This window comes from Lethenteron reissneri, chromosome 57, assembly GCF_015708825.2.
Source record: "Lethenteron reissneri isolate LAM-NWPU_2019-01 chromosome 57, ASM1570882v1, whole genome shotgun sequence".
In the NCBI taxonomy this organism is placed as follows: Eukaryota; Metazoa; Chordata; class Hyperoartia; order Petromyzontiformes; family Petromyzontidae; genus Lethenteron; species Lethenteron reissneri.
In genome coordinates, this window is record NC_083835.1 from 7,644,114 (window position 1) to 7,659,913 (window position 15,800).

The following is a 15,800-nucleotide window of genomic DNA, read 5'->3' on the forward strand; positions in this document are numbered from 1 at the left end:
CACACCACTTACATACACACTCACACACACATACACCACTCACACCCCACACACACACACCACTCACACACTACACACATACCACACACACACAGCACACACACCACTCACACCACTCACATACACACTTCACACACACAGCACACACACCACTCACATACGCACTCACACACACACACCACTCACACCACACACTCCACACACACTCACACACACCACACACACTCACACACACCACTCACACCACACACTCCACACACACACAGCACACACACCACTCACATACACACTCACACACACCACACACACACTCACACACACCACTTACATACACACTCACACACACACACACCACTCACATACACACTCACACACACCACACACACACTCACACACACCACTCACATACACACTCACACACACACACCACTCACATACACACTCACACACAACACACACCACTCACACACACAGCACACACACCACTCAAACACCCCGCACACACACCACAGACACACGCCACTCACATACACACTCACACACACTCACATACACCACACACCACTCACATACACACAGCACACACACACCACTCACACCACACACCACTGACATACACACTCACACACCACTCACACCAGATACCCCACACACACAGCACACACACACACCACTCACACACACACCACTCACACACACACACCACACACCACATACACACCACACACACACACCACACAAACACCACACACACACCACACACACTACACACACGCCACTCACACACCACACACCACTCACACACACACACCACACACACACCACACCACTCACACACACCACTCACACACACACCACACACACACCACTCACACCACACACCACTCACATGCACACTCACACACCACTCACACCACACACACACACCACTCACATACACCATACACACAAAAACCACGCAAACACCACACACCCCCACACACACCACACACCCCCACACACACACCCCCACACACACACCCCACACACACACCATACACACACCCCACACACACACACACCACACACACCACACACACACTCCCTACACACTCCACACACACACCCCACACACACACACATCCAATGCACGGTGATCGAAAACACCACCCACCCCTCATTGATAAACATCGCTCTGATCTTTGACCGGGGAACGCGTGGCTTGCTGGGAAGGGCGCTGTTAGGTTTGGCTGCAGAAACGTCCCACTCGATGACTGTGATTGAGCCACTTCGTAGTAACGTTCTCACCACCCCCTCCTCCCCTCGAACTGAATAGTATGAGAGAGACAGAGAGAGACTTTTTAACTTTTAAACAACTTTTATTGCCGCCAGCAGCAAAAGCACTGGAGGCGATTTCGATATGAAATACACAAAGTCACCAGCAATACAAATCAAAATCATCGCTACAAATCCACGCGCTGTGGCGCTAAAAGCACCGCGCACAATACGAAATGAAAGAGAGCGAGAGACAGAGACAGAGCGAGAGACAGAGACAGAGCGAGAGACAGAGACAGAGCGAGAGACAGAGACAGTGACACAGAGACACAGAGAGAGACAGAGAGAGAAACAGAGAGAACGGGGGGGGGGGGGAATTTACATAAAGCGAAAGCATTGAAACCCCCCCCCCAAAAAAACGAAATGATGAACGCAGCAAAGTGCCGACTACACCGAGCATCTTCTTGTTTCCAGTGATCGTAAAACAAAAAGAGAGACAGAGAGAGAAAGAGACAGAGAGAGAGAAAAACATCTTCTTGGTTATTTCGGTAAAGTCACGTAGAAGGAAAATAATAAAATAATAAAAATAAAACATAATAAAATAATTCTCACTACGTTTCGGCCACAACGCAAGCAGCCGTCCTCAGGTGAAGAATGAAACACCACCAAGCTTGGAGCGTATATTTAAGCTGGGTTGGTGGGAGAAGAGCGCCTTCTACGTGACTTTACCGAAAGAACCAAGAAGATGAATCCCTGCAGTCACGAAAGCTTTAAATCGAAATTTTATTATGTTTTATTTTTATTATTTTATTATTTCCCTTCTACGTGACTTTACCGAAAGAACCAAGAAGATGAATCCCTGCAGTCACGAAAGCTTTAAATCGAAATTTTATTATGTTTTATTTTTATTATTTTATTATTTCCCTTCTACGTGACTTTACCGAAAGAACCAAGAAGATGAATCCCTGCAGTCACGAAAGCTTTAAATCGAAAAAAAATAATAACTCGACGGCTCAATCGGATTTGACCCCCCCCGAGGATTAAAAAAGAAATCAAGATTCCGATTCTGACCATCCACTTGGGCTTGGCGGCCCCTTTGCTCGACACTTCCAATGCCAAGCAACCCACTTGCATCAAACCCCGTCTCTCCAGGCTGCCAGAGTCATTGCATCCGGATTATCGCTGCAAACTATGATCTGTGTTTTGATTTAGTGTGCTGATCTTAAAGGTGCATTGCAAAATGTTGATACTCCGACTGATGCTCCTGCTGTTGTGGAGTGACTCATGCAGCCAGCTATGGCTGCAGAGTTTGGTGGTGGTACATGTTGTTTTCGTCGTTTATTGTGAAAATTCGGTCACAGTTCCTATGATCACTGTTTCATTGCTTTTATGGCTTTATTTTGGTGATTTTCGAAAAGTTTTTTGGTTTGGCCATGTTTGTTTGTTGTAGTACAGAGTTAGACTGATGGCTTTAATCTAAGTTGTCTTGTGGTTGTTGTTGTTGTTTGACTTGCATCCCACTGGGATTTTTGCACACAGCGTTGGTGTACGGTGCTTTTTCTGCAATATTTTGCTGTCTTTTATTGGATTTTCTGTTTGCACATATTCGCTTTAAGATGTTTTCTTGGTCATGTTTTAGTTTTTTGTTTGTTGCGGTTGCACCCGATTCAAGAGCCGAATGGCTCACAGGGCTATACCTAATCAATGAACTTGAACTTGACAGAAGCTCCCCTTGACTCTGCCGTCCCGATATGGAACTCTGCCTCCCCTTGACGATGATGCCGACAATAATGATGATTATTCTAGATTTGAAAATAATGATGACGACAACTGACGTGTATTTGTAAGGCGCATTCCACCCACGTCTCAAGGTGCCTGATACCCACAACCCTCTCCGGTGAGATCGTGTGTGCTGGTCGTTAGGGGTGGCATCCCCGAACAAAGATAAAGACAAAGACCCCCCGTATAGCCTTAACAGACTGCAGGGGCAAGCGCTGTTAGCGAACATCTATATAAAGGCTGGCACAGCACACGAGGGGGTGGGTGGCCAACTGCACGCCCGACCGCCTTTGTCTCCCTAGTGGCGTTGTTTACACACCGCACCAGGTACTCATTTGAGGCTGAGTCGACCTAGGGGAGGCCCGGGACCGGTTGAGATGATCGTCACCGGTGTTAGCCATGAGCGGGAATCGAACCCGGGTCGCCAGGTTTGTAGCGCAGGGTAGCGCTAACCGCTGCGCCACCACTCCCTACTGGCATCTCCTAACGACCACAAGGCTCTTGTTCGCAATTGCACCCAATTGCATCCAGCAGTGGATAGGACGTGGCCACCGCTGCTGCTGCCGACGGTGATGATGCCGGTGATGATGCTGATGGTGATGATGCCGGTGATGATGCTGATGGTGATGATGCCGATGATGATGCTGATGATGATGATGCCGATGATGATGCTGTTGGTGAAGAGGCTAACACGTTGTCCTGCGGAGGGAGCTGGTAGGAACGTCGGGTTGCTCGGTCAATGGCCTGCAGGGTCAACGGCGGCGTGGTGTATTCCACAAATATGGCCGACTGTGAGGGCGGGCACAAGCCGGCGTGAGTAGGTTCAACGTTGAGTTTTATAAGGGCACCACGGGGTGACCAGCCTCTCCCCACCCACCCCCCACCCAGCCCCACCCTCCCCACCCCTCACCTAGCCCCACTCTCCACACCCAGCTCCTCCCCACCCTCCCCTCCCCACCCAGCCCCTCCCTGCACGACAGACGGACACAATAATCCCCTGTGGGCTGGTGGAACCAGAGGTTCCTACCAGTATAACGGACATGCGTCTATATTATTTAGACTGCTTGGCTGGTGCGACACATTTCCAAACAAACAAACGATGATGATGAGAAGAAGCCCACTTCGCTTGGGGCTTTCGTTTGTGCGATGGCCACGTGGCTTCCGAAAAAGCGAATCCCTGCAGTCACGAAAGTTTTAAATCGAAATGTAACCGCCACTACGGGGTGAGATTCCACAAAACTTTAAGATCTTTCAACAAGCTCCGGGATAAGAAGGCTCAGCTAATCGAGTCTCTCACCTTTCTGAAGAGATGCCGCGACTCTAAGGTAATACCAAACGCATTTACACTAACATCTGCTGCTGTAACTTCTTCTAATGCTAAACGAATTCTGTCTAGAACTAGCTTAGCTCTTATCTCTTGATATGCAAATTCTTTTATCAAGGCGCCCTTCCCTCCTCCATCCCAGCTTAAATAGTCGCTCCAAGCCTGGAGTGTGTCATTCAGACTCTGTCTTCTCGACAGACCTGTTCTTCACCTGAGGACGGCTGCTTGCGGTGTGGCCGAAACGTCGTGAGAATTGTATCATTATGTTTTATTTTTATTATTTTATTATTTCCCTTCTACGTGACTTTACCGAAAGAACCACGAAGATGAATCCCTGCAGTCACGAAAGCTTTAAATCTGGCCAGGACTCTCGGCACACTGCCTGACCCACAATCTTGAGCACGAAGACGGAAGCCCGAAGACCCAGGGGAAGACGCAGCACGGATGACTCCATTCCAGCAGACAGCCCCGACCCAGCCTCGGGACCTCCCTTTTATGCCCCTCAGCGTGACCTGGCTCCACCCTCCGCCACGCCCCCTTCTGGAACCTACCAGAAGGTTCTGGGCCATACCCCACGTGCCCCTTCTGTCACCTTTGGCTCACATCCTTACCCTGGTCTATCACGTGCTCTTGCCAGCCAATCGGGCTGCTACGTTCTCTGATGCCCCCTCTCTGCCAGCCATCAGCACTACTTCTCTTGTAGCCCTGCCCACCACCCCAACACGTTCCATTCCCTGGTCACCACATTCAGATAAGCCCCTCCTCCCCTCTTAACTTGTATTTAAGGGCTGGTCTTTTTGGAATTTTCCTCACTTGATGCAGTAATTTTAGCTGTGACGGTCCCACCTGATGACGGAGACTTGTGTTGCCTCCGAAACGTCGTGATTTATTATTTTATTTTATTTCCATTATTAACTTGTATTAACTTTTAATTTTATTTTTTACCTACGTGACTTTACCGAAAAAACCTGAGAGTGTGCCCCCTAGGGACCAGTTCCGTGACATTGCACGCCCTACTGGCAGAGATGGCTACTACACTCCCAGTTACCCTCTATTGGGGCCGTCCATAAATGACGTCACGCGATTTTGGACGATTTTTGACCCCCCCCCCCCCTCGTCGCACGGCGTCACAAAAAGTCAGACCCCCCCCTCAAATATGACGTCACAAATGTCTGTCCCCCCCCACCCCTAGGTGCGTGACGTCATCATTCTACGTCACTTACACAAGCAAAGCGGTCACGGCAACCCCTGGGGTGGGAATCAAACCGGTTCCAAACCAAAAAAAATCTCATTTGAGGCTGAGCCGACCTAGGAGAGGCCCACGACCGGTTCAGATAATCGTCACCGTTGTTGGCCGCGAGCGGGGATTCGAACTCGGGTTGCCGGGTTCGTAGCGCAGCGTAGCGCTAACCGCTGCACCACCGCTCCCCCCACACACACAAAAAGACAAAGAGCCCCATATAGCCTGAACAGACTGTTGGGGCAAGTGCTGTTAGCGAGCAGCGCCTATGGACACTTGACAAAGATCCCCCAGGTAGCGTTAACAGACTGTTGGGGCAAGTGCTGTTAGCGAGCAGCGCCTATGGACACTTGACAAAGACAAAGATCCCCCGGGTAGCATTAACATACTGTTGGGGCAAGTGCTGTTCGCGAGGGCCTACGAATGTGAACACACGTGTAGTGACATAGAATGAGTGACTGGAGTACGTAGCATGGGGGTGCCGTCCATAGAGAGAGATAGAGAGAGATAGAGATAGAGAGAGAGTGGAGAGAGAGATAGAGTGGAGAGAGAGATAGAGAGATAGAGTGGAGAGAGATAGAGTGGAGAGAGAGATAGAGTGGAGAGATAGATAGAGATATAGAGAGATAGAGTGGAGAGAGAGATATATAGAGTGGAGAGAGATAGATAGAGGCAAACCTGTCAGCCCCTTATCAGTGCCCGACCTTATCACAGACCAACTTAGACCTTATTGGTCACCCCGTGGCCCTTATACATCTCAACGTTCATCCTACAAAGTCACTATACGTTACACTATACACTACACTACTATACACTACACTACTATACACTACACTACTATACACTACACTACTATACACTACACTACTATGTACGATGTACTATACACTACACTACTATACACTATACTACTATGTACTATACACTACACTACTATACACTACACTGCTATACACTACACTATACACTACTATACACTACACTACTATACACTACACTACTATACACTATACACTACACTATTATACACTACACTACTATACACTACACTACTATGTACTATACACTACACTACTATACACTACACTATACACTACACTATACACTACACTACTATGTACTATACACTATACACTACACTATACACTACACTATACACTACACTATACACTACACACTACACTACACACTACACTACACTACTATACACTACACTACAATACACACTACACTACTATACACTACACTACTATACACTACACTACACACTACACTGTACACTACACTATACACTACACTACTATACACTACACTACTATACACTATACACTACTATACACTATACACTACTATACACTATACACTACTATACACAACACTACTATACACTACACTACTATACACTACACTACTATACACTAAACTACTATACACTATACACTACACTACTATACACTACACTACTATACACTACACTAGTATACACTACACTACTACATAGCTGTCACAGACCAGCTCAAACCTTTTTCATCACCCCGTGGCCCCTATAAATATCAACGTTCATCCTACAAAGTCCCATCACAAGGGAGAGAAACACAAACCAATAGACGCAAACACGTGTCGTTGTTGCCCGCATTGAAACTGGCCGTACGCCATAACGCACCTGCAAACTCAATTCCCCCTGGCACAAGAATACGGGGTAAACCGCGCGCGTTTGGCACGGGTGCGTGGGTGCTGCATACGCTGTTTTATTATTTTATTACTTTGCTTGCCCACCTCCCCACCTCCCCCTCTCCGTTTCGGCTCGCAGTTCAGCGCTAACCATTGCGCCACCGCTCCCCACTTGGGGGTGGTGGTGGGGGGAAATGAAAACGAAACTCGGGGAGGGGGTGACGTCACCACCCTCCCACGTGCTTTTAACGACCTCCAGGACACTCCCGTGACGTCACTTCTCCGACTCCTCGCTTTCTTTTATGAGCCGCGCGAGTTTCTGCGTAGAACGATTCGCTCTCTGAATTCCTGTGCGCGCGTGCGTGTGTCTGTCTGTCTGCACGTGCGGCAGGCAAGGCTGCGTTGGCTGGGCCATGTAGCCCGCGTGCCCAGCTACCGCCTGCCAAAACAGCTTTTGTTCGGCCGGATCGAGGGGGCTAAACGGGCGCGGCACGGGCTGGAGAAGAGATGGAGTGATGTGGTACAGGAGGACGTGGAGCTGAGTGGACTTGCCGATGACTGGTACCAGCGGTGTCAAGATCGGCCTCAGTGGAGGAGGCTCGTGAAGGACGCTACTGGGCAGTTGGAGGCAGTCGCCCTCCAACAACAACGGACCAGACACCACGTGTCCAGACCAGAGGCGTAGCTAGGATATTTTGCGCCCTGGGACGAACTATAAAATTGGCACCCCCCCTCCCCCCCGTTAAATCACATTTTCCTATTACATCGAATAAGGAATAACAATTAAAATTTTAATGAAACATTGTATTTAAAGAAGCAAATTTATAGAAATTATATTACATGGCTCACTCAGTCACTGTCGTAGACTGGTTGACATAGTCTACAAAAGAATATTTTTTCTTGATTTCACTGTCGCAAACTGGTCAATCACGTAATCAAAATCAGTTTTTCCCAGTGTTTCTCTTTCAACGCTAAGAAGAGCAAAATCGCTGAGACGATCTTGTCCCATTGAAGCACGCAAATACGATAAAAATAAGTTTCAATTTGCTGAACGACCGCTCACAGCTTGCAATTGAAACTGCTATTGTTAATCAAATTTGCAGTGAAATTCGCAAATTCGGAAATATGTCGTCTCCATAAAACACAATAAAACCAAGAAGATCCAAAGGAGTTTCTGGTAGAACTTAATTTTGGTTACTGAGCAGCATTTTGCAATCTCCAATTTCTGTGAAAAGTTCGTGGCCATTGATGTCGGTGTCATAGAAATTTCCAAAATCTGTGCAATTTCGACGAATTGCATCGACATCTGTGTCGGATAGAAGAATTTTGACGTCCAGCAGAAATCCAAATTTTGTGTTCAGGTCTTTTAGTCGTAAAAACCGTGTTGACATCTGATGTTCAAGTCAATAAAATACGCTCTTCATAACGCGCACAATTTCTTCTTCTGCTGAAAGTCCTGCATCTCTTGCCAGTTCTCCTGGCATCTTCTTCTGTCCACATCGATTCCCCAGGCTGTGCATCTTGTTTTTGCGTTTTCCACAGCAACTTGGCTCAAATCATCACGAAGCTTGACAAATTCATGCTCCAAAGATTAAAGATCAGTTGCTGCTTCCTTGAAATTCATAGTAGGATCCTGTAAGCGCTTCTGAACACGATCAATTTTTCCAAGAATGACATTCCAGAAATGTAATAAAACTATGAAGTAAAAATGTAATACGCATGCCTGTAACTGTTCTGCATCACTTCTGGTTTCAGGCGTCATAGTTACGTCCTCCGATAATTTGTCTAGCAGCCCTACTAGTTCATCCAGTCCTTCATAGATAGCTTTAACAGCTTCTGATCGTGCACTCCAGCGTTTTTCAGACTCCCGCTTTACTGTGATGGGCACAGCTTTTTTTAAAACTCTTCCCCACGAATTGTTGAACGAGAGAAAAACAAATATATACTTTCAACTGTTCCAAAAAATGTGACGACAAGTGGATCCTGTTTAGCTGAGTGTACTCCTGCTAAGTTTAAGCTGTCTTTGTCACAGTTGACAAACAATGCTCTGTGATTGTTGTCACATATTCGTTGTTGAAGGCCGGATATATGCCCAGTCATCACAGCAGCATTGTCATAACATTGTGCCCGACAGTCGGCTAGAGGTATGTTGTCAGATTTCAGTCTCTCGACGATGACTCTTTCTAGGCTTGCTGCATCTTTTGCATGTATCTCGATATAACCTAAAAATGATTCTTTGATAGTTACTTTTTTTAGTTTGAAAATCCACATCCACAAATCTTATGACTTGAGAAAGCTGTTCCCGATGTCCTAGATCAGGAGTTGAGTCAAGTAAGATACCGTAGTACTTGTTTTTCCTGATATCACTCAACAATTGGTTCTTTACAGTCGACGCAAGTATGTGGATAAATTCATTCTGGATTTCCGGTGACAAATAAGCAACTGATCCCGGATTTTCTCCTGCGTGCTGTACGTGTTTTGCTAACAATGGGTCATACTGAGCAACGAGTTTGATCAGCGCGAGAAAGTTTCCAACATTTAATCCGCATTCAAATTTTCCGCGTACCAAAATGTAATTACATGACATGCAGGCTGTGTGTGGCGGGATATATAAACTTTTAGGTTGAGGTGTAGATTTGTGCAGTAGTTTCAGGCTGCCGCGCCCGCCGCAATAAGTTCTAATGTCACGTTGTAAGCCTCATTTTGGCGCCCCTTTACCTTGGCGCCCGGGGACACATGTACCCCCCTGCCCCCCACCCCCTAGCTACGCCTCTGCCCGCGTGCCCAGCCACCGCATGCCCAAGCAGCTTTTGTTCGGCCGGATCGAGGGGGCTAAACGGGCGCGGCACGGGCTAGAGAAGAGATGGAGTGATGTGGTACAGGAGGACGTGGAGCTGAGTGGACTTGCCGATGACCGGTACCAGCGGTGTCAAGATCGGCCTCAGTGGAGGAGGCTCGTGCAGGACGCTACTGGGCAGTTGGAGGCAGTCGCCCTCCAACAACAACGGAGGGCGGAGGAGCGACGCTCACAACAACGAGCGCAGCGCCGGGTGGCTAAAGCACAGCAAGTTGGTACAGTAGGGAGCACAGGTGGTGCATCAGCCAGTGACTGGCGTGTCCAGACACCTCGTGACCAGACACCTCGTGACCAGACACCTCGTGTCCAGACACCTCGTGACCAAACACCTCGTGACCAGACACCTCGTGACCAGACACCTCGTGTCCAGACACCTCGTGACCAGACACCTCGTGACCAGACACCTCGTGACCAGACACCTCGTGTCCAGACACCACGTGTCCAGACACCTCGTGTCCAGACACCTCGTGACCAGACACCTCGTGACCAGACACCTCGTGACCAGACACCTCGTGTCCAGACACCTCGTGACCAGACACCTCGTGTCCAGACACCACGTGTCCAGACACCAGACACCACGTGTCCAGACACCTCGTGACCAGACACCTCGTGTCCAGACACCACGTGTCCAGACACCTCGTGACCAGGACACCTCGTGACCAGACACCACGTGACCAGACACCAGACACCACGTGTCCAGACACCTCGTGACCAGACACCTCGTGACCAGACACCTCGTGACCAGACACCTCGTGTCCAGACACCACGTGTCCAGACACCTCGTGTCCAGACACCTCGTGACCAGACACCTCGTGACCAGACACCTCGTGACCAGACACCTCGTGTCCAGACACCTCGTGACCAGACACCTCGTGTCCAGACACCACGTGTCCAGACACCAGACACCACGTGTCCAGACACCTCGTGACCAGACACCTCGTGTCCAGACACCACGTGTCCAGACACCTCGTGACCAGACACCTCGTGACCAGACACCTCGTGACCAGACACCAGACACCACGTGTCCAGACACCTCGTGACCAGACACCAGACACCACGTGTCCAGACACCTCGTGACCAGACACCTCGTGTCCAGACACCACGTGTCCAGACACCTCGTAACCAGACACCTCGTGTCCAGGACACCTCGTGTCCAGGACACCAGACACCACGTGTCCAGACACCTCGTGTCCAGACACCAGACACACGTGTCCAGACACCTCGTGACCAGACACCTCGTGTCCAGGACACCACGTGTCCAGACACCTCGTGACCAGACACCTCGTGACAGACACCCTCGTGACCAGACACCAGACACCACGTGTCCAGACACCTCGTGACCAGACACCTCGTGACCAGACACCTCGTGACCAGACACCTCGTGTCCAGACCACCACGTGTCCAGACACCTCGTGGTCCAGACACCTCGTGACCAGACACCTCGTGACCAGACACCTCGTGACCAGACACCTCGTGTCCAGACACCTCGTGACCAGACACCTCGTGTCCAGACACCACGTGTCCAGACACCAGACACCACGTGTCCAGGACACCTCGTGACCAGACACCTCGTGTCCAGGACACCACGTGTCCAGACACCTCGTGACCAGACACCTCGTGACCAGACACCTCGTGACCAGACACCAGACACCACGTGTCCAGACACCTCGTGACCAGAACACCAGACACCACGTGTCCAGACACCTCGTGACCAGACACCTCGTGTCCAGACACCACGTGTCCAGACACCTCGTGACCAGACACCTCGTGTCCAGAACCTCGTGTCCAGACACCAGACACCACGTGTCCAGACACCTCGTGTCCAGACACCAGACCCCACGTGTCCAGAACACCTCGTGACCAGACACCTCGTGTCCAGAACACCACGTGTCAGCCACCTCGTGACCAGACACCTCGTGTCCAGACACCTCGTGTCCAGACACCTCGTGTCCAGACACCAGACACCTCGTGACCAGACACCTCTTGTCCAGACACCTCGTGACCAGACACCTCGTGACCAGACACCTCGTGACCAGACACCTCGTGTCCAGACACCAGACACCTCGTGACCATGACATCCTCGTGTCCAGACACCACGTGTCCAGACACCACGTGACCAGACACCTCGTGACCCAGACACCTCGTGACCAGACAACCTCGTGTCCAGACACCAGACACCACGTGACCAGACACCTCGTGTCCAGACACCTCGTGTCCAGACACCAGACACCTCGTGACCAGACACCTCGTGACCAGACACCACGTGACCAGACACCACGTGTCCAGACACCTCGTGACCAGACACCTCGTGTCCAGACACCAGACACCTCGTGACCAGACACCTCGTGTCCAGACACCTCGTGACCAGACACCTCGTGACCAGACACCTCGTGACCAGACACCTCGTGACCAGACACCTCGTGACCAGACACCACGTGACCAGACACCTCGTGACCAGACACCTCGTGTCCAGACACCTCGTGACCAGACACCAGACACCTCGTGACCAGACACCACGTGACCAGGCACCTCGTGACCAGGCACCACGTGACCCAGGCACCACGTGACCAGACACCGCAACCCAAAGCCACCGAGTGCTGCCCAAGCAGCTTCTGTTGGCCGCATACAAGCGGTTTGCTACAAGGGCTGGGGGGGGGGGAGATGGAGCTGATGGGGTACGGTAGGATGTGGAGCTGAGTGGACTTGCCAATGACCAGTACCAGGGGTGTCAAAATCGACCTCTGGTGGAGGAGGAGGCTCGTGAAGGATGCTGCTGCTGCTGCTGCTGGGCAGTTGGAGGAAGTCGCCCTCCAGCAACAACGGAGGGCAGAGGAGCAACGCTCACAACAACGAGCGGAGGGACGGGCGGATAAAATGCTGCGAGTTGGCACAGTAGGGGGCACAGGTGGTGGTGCATCGACCGGTCATCTCAGTCAGCCAAGCCATGGAACCTGCTGGGTCTGTCCCGAGACCTCCTCGTGTCAGCGAGCCTTCTACACTTCACGTGATAGCCTCAAAGTGCACCTAGCCTGGCATGGGCGGGTATTGGTGTGTGTGTGGGTGGTGTTTGCCACTCACCCCCTCGTGTTCCCTACCGGCCCTTCATAGGTGCTAACAGCACTTGCCCCGACAGTCTGTTAACGCTACACGGGGGATCTTTTCCTTTGTCAAGTGTCATAGGCGGCTGCTTCCCGAACAGCAAAAGGCTGCTTCGCTCATAGCACACGTTAAAGACTCCCCCCCCCCCTGACGTCATCAGCAAGAGCTGAGCCACTTCGTGCCGCATCATGGCCCGCAATTTATTTTTGCCAGATTCAAAATGTATCAGTTGCGATCTCTCCCTCACACACACACACGATCACTACCCCTACTGGCAGCAGACTGATGCACGGAGACAGCTGCCCCTGGGGGTGCCCCTTAGGTTAGATCACACAGCAGCAGTCATCGCTACTCCTACTTGCAACCAGGGGCGGAGCCACAGGGGGGGGGGGGGGCTGGGAGGGGTGCTTAGCCCCCCCTAAAATTTTGGGAAAGTCGGTAATTGGGATAACCGAGTATCCGGCGGCTGCAAAATGCTGGCTGCCACCTTGTCCTGCCCTGCAAAAGGTGCACCTTTTGGCGTCATCTGGTCCAACACCATGTGAGACTAGGCTCTAAGGAAGCTGTCTCGGGTGTGGACCAATCTACTTCAAGGACAGTGCACATTATCAGAGTTATGTTTTTTGTTTTGCATTATGACTGCAGGTATTGTGGTCCATGCGAACATGACTCCTTGTAGAAATGGTGTCAGTTTTGTTGCCAGATAAAAAGGGTAAAACAACAATTATCATATTTTTCTACTGGCAAATAAGGTTCCAATGGTGTAAATGCTTACCCCGAGCTCTCATACTCTGATGGTGCATTGTCTTTGAGTTGTGCGCCTTTTGGCGTCATCTGGTCCAACACCATGTGAGACTAGGCTCTAAGGAAAGCTGTCTCGGGTGTGGATCAATCAACTTCAAGGACAGTGCATACATTATCAGAGTTATGTTTTTTGTTTGCATTATGACTGCAGGTATTGTGGTCTATGCGAACATGACTCCTTGTAGAAATGGTGTCAGTTTTGTTGCCAGATAAAAGGGTAAACAACAATTATCATATTTTTCTACTGGCAAATAAGGTTCCAATGGTGTAAATGCTTACCCCGAGCTCTCATACTCTGATGGTGCATTGTCTTTGAGTTGTGCGCCTTTTGGCGTCATCTGGTCCAACACCATGTGAGACTAGCTCTAAGGAAAGCTGTCTCGGGTGTGGGATCAATCAACTTCAAGGACAGTGCATACATTATCAGAGTTATGTTTTTTGTTTGCATTATGACTGCAGGTATTGTGGTCTATGCGAACATGACTCCTTGTAAAAAGGTGTCAGTTTTGTTGCCAGATGGAAGGGTAAAAAAACAATAATCATATTTCCTCACTTGTATAAGCTCATCCGACTGATCCCGACTCTCCCGATCTCTACGGCCACCACCGAGTGCGCATTCTCCGCCGTGAAAATGTTGAAGTCGCGGCTGCGTACCGGCACGGGCGACGACTGGATGTCCGACTTGATACTGATATACATCGAGAAGGCCTGCGACTACTTGGGAACGCCGGCGACGTCAACTCCCTGCGAATAGCGGAGCCGGGCAGTGGTTCACGTGCGTTCGCCAGTCGCTGTCAACGACGCTCTTCATCAAGTCCATTCGCTCGTGGATCTAACCGGGCCGGAGCGGCGCAGGATCGTATTGCCTGTCGTTCGTCCGAGGACGATGGCAATGACGAACTTGATCAGGTTTGACTGCTGCAGCTCTTCACTATTAAAATTCCGTCCCTTTTATTACCGCTAACCCTACCTCCTCCCTTTGTTGCTGCTAATACTGCATAATGCACGGGCATAATATGACTTTTAAACCCCCCCCACCTCCTACACATTCCACAAGTTGTGACTAATCCCATTTCTGCATTTTCCATAAATATGCTAAATTCCTCTGTTGATATGCAAATTCCGTTTGTCAAGGCGCCCTTCCTCCCCTAAACCAAGCTTAAATATACGCTGCCAAGCTTGGTGGTGTTCATTCAGACGCTGTCTTTCCGACAGACCTGTACTTCACCCGAGGCTGCTTGCGTTGTGGCCGAAACGCCGTGAGAATTGTATTTTATTATGTTTTATTTTTATTATTTTATTCTTTCCCTTCTACGTGACTTTACCGACAGAACCAAGAAGATGAACTCTCCGATATTGTCCAGCAGTTCATGAGCATGTCAGCTCGCCGTGTTCAAATCCACAAAAATTTGTTTTCTGCATTTGTGGCGGCCATTTTAAACATACACTGGATGTCTCAGAATATTGAAGTCATTCTAGATTTGAAGCTTTCGTGACTGCAAGGATTCATACTCTTAGGTTTTTTCGGTAAAGTCACGTAGGTGAAAATAAATAATATAAATAAAAGAAATAATAATAGAAATAAAATAATAAATCACGACGTTTCGGGGGCAACACAAGTCTCCATCATCAGGTGGAACCGTCACAGCTAATTTTTTTTGAGTTTTGCCTCACTTGATACAGTAAATTCTAGCTGTGACGGTCCCACCTGATGACGGAGACTTGTGTTGCCTCCGAAACGTCGTGATTTATTATTTTATTTCTATTATTTT